Raw genomic sequence first — 7,306 nt, 5'->3', positions numbered from 1 at the left:
TTACTCCTTGGAAGGAAAGTTATGACCAACCTAGATAGCATATTGAAAAGCAGAGACATTACTTTGCCAACAAAGGTCCGTCTAGTCAAGGCTATGTTTTTTCCAGTGGTCATGTATGGATGTGAGAGTTGGACTGAGAAGAATGCTGAGCACTGAAGAATTGATGCTTTTGAACTGTGGTGTTGGAGAAGACTCTTTTTTTTTTTTTTTTTTGGAGAAGACTCTTGAGAGTCCCTTGGACTGCAAGATCCAACCAGTCCATTCTAACGGAGATCAGTCCTGGGTGTTCATTGGAAGGACTGATGCTAAAGCTTAAACTCCAATACTTTGGCCACCTCATGCGAAGAGTTGACTCACTGGAAAAGACTCTGATGCTGGGAGGGATTGGGGGCAGGAGGAGAAGGGGATGACCGAGGATGAGATGGCTGGATGGCATCACCAACTCGATGGACGTGAATTTGAGTGAACTCCGGGAGTTTGTGATGGACAGGGAGGCCTGGCGTGCTTCAATTCATGGGGTCACAAAGAGTTGGACACGACTGAGCGACTGAAATGAACAGAACTGAAACTAAAATGGATGAGAATGGGTAAGTTTAATTCAAATAACCATTGTGTCTATTATTGTGGGCAAGAATCCCTTAGAAGGAATGGAATAGCCCTCACAGTCAACAAAAGAGTCTGAAATGCAGTACTTGAGTGCAATCTCAAAAATGACAGAATGATCTCAGTTTGTTTCCAAGGCAAACAATTCTATATCACAGTAATCCAAGTCTATGCCCCAACCACTAATGCTGAAAAAGCTGAAGTTGAATGGTTCTATGAAGATCTACAAGACCTTCTACAACTAACATCAATAAAACACTTCCTTTTTATCCTAGGGGATTGGAATGCAAATGTAGGAAGTCAAGAGATACCTGGAGTAACATCAAGTTTGACCTTAGAGTACAAAATTAAGCAGGGTAAAGCCTAACAGAGTTTACCAAGAGAACACACTGGTCATTATAAACACTCTCTTCCAAGAACACAATAGATGACTCTACACAGGGACATCAACAGATGGTCAACACTGAAATCTGATTGATTATATTCTTTGTAGTCAAAGATGGAGAAGCTCTGTACAGTCACCAGAAATGAGACAGGGAACTAACTGTGGCTCAGATCATGAACTCCTTATTGCAAAATTCAGACTTAAATTGAAGAAAGTAGGCAAAATTACTAGACCATTCAAGTATTACCTAAATCAATTGCCTTATGAATATACAGTGCAAGAGACAGATTCTGATTATATCAGATCTGACAAAGTGCTTGAGGAATTATGGACAGAGGTGTTTAACCTTGTGCAGGAGGTGGTGACCAAAATGCCCAAGAGAAAGAAATGCAAGAAGGCAAAATGGCAGTCTGAGGAGTCCTTACAAATAGATAAGAAAACAAGAGAATCAAAAAGTAAAGGAGAAAGGGAAAGATATAACCAACTGAATCCAGAGTTCCAAAGAATAGCAAAAAGATAAGAAAGGCTTCTTAAATGAACAATGCAAAGAAACAGAGGAAAACAATAGAATGGGAAAGACTAGAGATCTCTGAAAAAAAAAAATCAGAGATACCAAGGGAATATTTCATGCAAATATGGGCATAATAAAGGACAAAAATGGAAAAGGCCTAACAGAAGCAGAAGAGATGAAGAAGAAATGGCAATAATACATAGAAGAAATGTACAGAAAAGATACATGACCCAGATAACCACGATGGTGTGATCACTTACCTAGAGCACATCCTGAAGTGTGAAGTGAAGTGGGCCTTAAAGCATCATTACAAACAAAGCTAGGGGAGGTGATGGAATTTCAGCTGAACTCTTTATAATCCTAAAAGATAGTGCTGTTAAAGTTTCAATTGCTTCAGTTCAGTTTAGTCGCTCAGTCATGTCTTACTCTTTGTGACCCCATAAATTGCAGCAAACGAGGCCTCCCTGTCCATCACCAACTCCCAGAGTTGACTCAAACTGATGTCCGTGGAGTTGGTGATGGCATCCCACCATCTTATACTAGGTCATCCCCTTCTCCTCCTGCCCTCAATCCCTCCCAGCATCAGTCTTTTCCAATGAGTCAACACTTTGCATGAGGTGGCCAAAGTATTGGAGTTTCAGCTTTAGCATCAGTCCTTCCAAAGAACACCCAGGACTGATCTCGTGTAGAATGGACTGGTTGGATCTCCTTGCAGTCCAAGGGACTCTCAAGAGTCTTCTCCAACACCACAGTTCAAAAGCATCAATTCTTCAGCGCTTAGCCTTCTTCACAGACCAACTCTCACATCCATACATGACCACAGGAAAAACCATAGCCTTGACTGGATGAACCTTTGTTGGCAAAGTAATGTCTCTGCTTTTCAATATGCTATCTAGGTTGGTCATAACTTTCCTTCCAAGGAGTAAGTGTCTTAATTTCATGGCTGCAGTCACCATCTGCAGTGATTTTGGAGCCCCAAGAAGTAAAGTCTGACATTGTTTCCACTGTTTCCCCATCTATTTCCCATGAAGTGATGGGACCAGAGGCCATGATCTTCGTTTTCTGAATGTTGAGCTTTAAGCCAACTTTTTCACTCTCCTCTTTCACTTTCATCAAGAGGCTTTTTAGTTCCTCTTCACTTTCTGCCATAAGGGTGGTGTCATCTGCATATCTGAGGTTATTGATATTTCTCCCAGCAATCTTGATTCCACCTTGTGCTTCTTCCAGTCCAGCGTTTCTCATGATGTACTCTGCATAGAAGTTAAATAATCAGGGTGACAATATACAGCCTTGACGTAGTCCTTTTTCTATTTGGAACCAGTCTGTTGTTCCATGTCCAATTCTAACTCTTGCTTCCTGATCTGCATATAGGTTTCTCAAGAGGCAGGTCAGGTGTCCTGGTATGCCCATCTCTTTCAGAATTTTCCACAGTTTATTGTGATCCACACAGTCAAAGACTTTGGCATAGTCAATAAAGCAGAAATAGATGTTTTTCTGGAACTCTCTTCCTTTTTCCATCATCCAGCGGATGTTGGCAATTTGATCTCTGGTTCCTCTGCCTTTTCTAAAACCAGCTTGACCATCTGCAAGTTCATGGTTCACGTATTGCTGAAGCCTGGCTTGGAGAATTTTTAGCATTACTTTACTAGCATGTGAGATGAGTGCAGTTGTGTGGTAGTTTGAGCATTCTTTGGCATTGTCTTTCTTTGGGATTGGAATGAAAATTGATCTTTTCCAGTCCTGTGGCCACTGCTGAGTTTTACAAATATGGTGGCATATTGACTGCAGCACTTTCACAACATCATCTTCCAGGATTTGAAATAGCTCAACTGGAATTCCATCACCTCCACTAGCTTTGTTCATAGTGATGATTTCTAAGGCCCAGTTGACTTCACATTCCAGGATGTCTGGCTCTAGGTGAGTGATCCCATCATCGTGATTATCTGGGTCATGAAGATCATTTTTCTACAGTTCTCCTGTGTATTCTTGCCACCTCTTCTTAATATCTCTGCTTCTGTTAGGTCCATACAATTTTTGTCCTTTATTGAGCCCATCCTTGCATGAAATGTTCCCTTGGTATCTCTAATTTTCTTAAAGAGATCTCTAGTCTTTCCCATTCTGTTGTTTTCCTCTATTTCTTTGCATTAATCACTGAGAAAGACTTTCTTATCTCTCCTTGCTATTCTTTGGAACTCTGCTTTCAGATGCTTATATCTTTCCTTTGCTCCTTTGCTTTTCACTTCTCTCCTTTTCACAGCTATTTGTAAGGCCTTCCCTGACAGCCATTTTGCTTTTTTGCATTTCTTTTCCATGGGGATGGTCTTGATCCCTGCCTCCTGTACAGTGTCATGAACCTCTGTCCATAGTTTATCAGATCTAGTCCCTTAAATCTATTTCTCTTGCCCACTGTATGATCATAAGGGATTTGATTTAGGTCATACCTGAATGGGCTAGTAGTTTTCTCTACTTTCTTCAATTTAAGTCTGAATTTGGCAATAAGGAGTTCATGATCTAAGTCACAGTCAGCTCCCAGTCTTGTTTTTTCTGACTGTATAGAGCTTTCTCCATCTTAGGCTGCAAAGAATATAATCAATCTGGTCCATGTGATTAGATTGACTAGTTTTCTGTGATTATGGTTTGTGTGTCTGTCCTCTGATGCCTCTCACAACACCTACTGTCTTACTTGGGTTTCTCTTACCTTGGATGTGGGATATCTCTTCACAGCTGCTTTAGCTAAGTGCAGCCACTGCTCCTTACCTTGGATGAGGGGTGTCTCCTCACCACCACCCCTCCTGACCTTGAATATCGAGTAGCTCCTCTTGGCCTTCCTGTGCCTGCACAGCCACTGCTCCTCAGATGTGGGGTTACTCGTTCAATTGCTTAGTTGTGTCCAACTCTTTGCAGCCCCATGGACTTTAGCCCACCAGGCTCCTCTGACAATGAGATTTCCCAGGTAAGAATACTGGAGTGGGTTGTCATTCCTTTCTCCAGGGGATCTTCCTGACCCAGAGATTGAACCCAAGTCTCCTGTATTGCAGGCAAACTCTTTACCATCTGAACCACCTATATGCCAACAAATTTAGAAAACTCAGCAGTGGTCACAGGACTGGAAAAAGTCCATTTTCATTCCAATCCCAAATAAGGGCAATGTTAAAAAATGTTCCAACTACCATACAGTTGTACTCATTCCACATGTTAGCAAGGTAATGCTTAAAATCCTTCAAATAGGTTTTAACAGTGGGTGAACTCAGAACTTCCATAAGTACAAGCAGGGCTACAAAAGTCAGCAGAATCAGAGCTCGAATTGCCAATATCCCTTTGATCACAGAAAAAGCAAGAGAATTCCTGAAAAAAAATTTTTTTTAGCATTTAGTTATTCTTCGTTGACTGTGCCAAAGCCTTTGACTGTGTGGATCACAACAAACTATGGAAAATTGTCAAAGAGAAGGGAATACCAGACCACTTTACCTGTCTGCTGAGAAACCTGTATGCAGGCCAAGAAGCAACATTTAGAACCAGACATGGAACAATGGACTGGTTCAAAATTGAGAAAGAGTATGTCAAGGCTGTATATTGTAATCCTGCTTATGTAACTTATATGTAGAGTACATCATGGGAAATTTCAGGCTTGATGAATCATAAGCTGGAATCAAGATTTCTGGAGAAATATCAACAACTTCAGATATGCTGATGCCACCGTCCTAATGGCAGAAAGCAAAGATGAACTAAAGAGCTCCTTGATAAAAGTAAAAGAGGAGAATTTAAATATCTGGCTTAAAACCAAACATTCTGAAAACTAAGATCATTGCATCTGGTCCCATCACCTCATGGCAAATAGGTGGGTAAAAAATAAAAACAGTGACAGACTTTATTGTCTTGGACTCCAAAATCACTGCTGACAATGACTTCAGCCATGAAATTTAAAATTTTCTTCCTTGAAAAAAAATTATGGCAAACCTAGACAGCATGTTCAAAAGCAGAGACACAACTTTTCCAAGAAAGGTCTGTATAAATAAAGCAATGGTTTTTCTATATAAGTATAGCACTGAAGAATTCATGCTTTTGTACACTTGAGAGGACTCTTAGATCTCTACAAGCAATCCAAGCAGTCAATCTTAAAGGAAATCAACCCTAAGTATTCAATGTTGAAACTGAAGCTCCAATACTTTGGCCACCTGATGAGAAGAGCAGACTTATTGGAAATAACCCTGATGCTGGGAAAAATTGAAAAGAAAAGGAGAAGAGGGCAGCAGAGGATGAAATGGTTGGATGGCATCATGGACTCAATGGCCATGAGTCTGAACAAAGTCCAGGAGATGAAAACCCTGGCATGGTGCAGTCCATGGGGTCACAAAGAGTCAGACATGACTCTGAATGAACAACAACCACTACCTCATTGCGATTGCATTAAATCTACAAATGAATTTGTTGAGAACTGACCTCTAAACAATATTAATCATTAAATTTGTAATAACAGTACTTCTCACAACTTTGGCCCCAGCTGGCTTCACTGGTAAATTTTACCACATGCTTAAGGGATAATTAATACCAATCTCACATTAATATTTCCAGAAAATAGATAAGTATAGAATAGCTATTTATCAACTAACAAAAAATCCTACTGAAAAATTCGATTATGAAATATTTCAGTAATCAAAAAATTTAGCTACAATCATGTATCTGAAATCCTGAAATACTCTTCTGTTAAGAGAGGATTTTGATCTGTGTAAATTGAGCCAAATATTAATTCAATAAGGAAAAGATTATTCTATTTTATATTATTTATGAGACCTTTAGTGATATATTTGTTGTGTAAGTAATCTAAGCCAAGGGATGCTCTAAATTAAAAATGCAAATCAGATTTCATAATGTTTTATAATTCTTTATGCTTATAAAAATTTTGTTTATAAATAAATTTGCCCACCAAATGAATAAGTTCAGTACTTTAATTTGTATTAGTAATAAAACCATGTCATCATAAAATAGCACCACATATGAATAACATTTCTTAGCTAGAACCTTAAAATATTTAAATGAATTTTAAGAGTAATCTAAGTTTCTCTAAGGAAATAATATTTTAAATAGGAACACAAAATATGACTCATCTGGACATGTTCAACTCTAATTAAAAACATTTGTCACTGGTAACCTGATTCCTTTTCTTATAATTGCCATTGCATAAAAATGTCTGAACCACATAAATGTTTGATTAGTAAAACATTTTATTACTTACAATAATGCATATCATAATTGGCTCTCTATTGCAGAAGATAGTGCTTTTAGTGAGTATTATAGTTATATAGTGAAATGTTAATTAAAGCGGAAGTAGTAAACTGTTTGTTCCAAGTCCAATTACTTAATTATGGAATTAACACAATATAGAGCTAAATAATTTGCCACTTTTACTCTCACTGGTATTATAAAATGATATCCAAATGATTTCCAAAATGATTAGTCTGGCTCTAACTGTCATGAACTGCGGGTTGCCAGGTTATTGAATTCTCGAAACAGCTCATAACTATTTTTTAAAAAAATTCCCCATAGTGATAGTCAGTGCACTGGTGCAACAGAGCAATATAGGAAAGAACAGATTTTGGAAATATTAGAATGGAAAAGGTTATTGTCTTTCTTTCATTCAAAAATTGATATTGTAATTGCACAGATCTTTGAGATTTATTTATTTTGGTTAGCTTCAGAACTGACCTTCTCAACTCATAAAGATTACACCATGCAGCATTTTTTAGAGTAATGCTTTGAAAAGTAGACTGGGATTAAATGGCTAAGGGGAATTTTAGTTCAGAATTAAC

The sequence above is a fragment of the Bos taurus genome, chromosome 20 (genome assembly GCF_002263795.3).
Source record: "Bos taurus isolate L1 Dominette 01449 registration number 42190680 breed Hereford chromosome 20, ARS-UCD2.0, whole genome shotgun sequence".
Lineage (NCBI taxonomy): Eukaryota > Metazoa > Chordata > Mammalia > Artiodactyla > Bovidae > Bos > Bos taurus.
The sequence above is the reverse complement of the archived record's forward strand: the minus strand, read 5'-3'. Positions refer to the sequence as shown.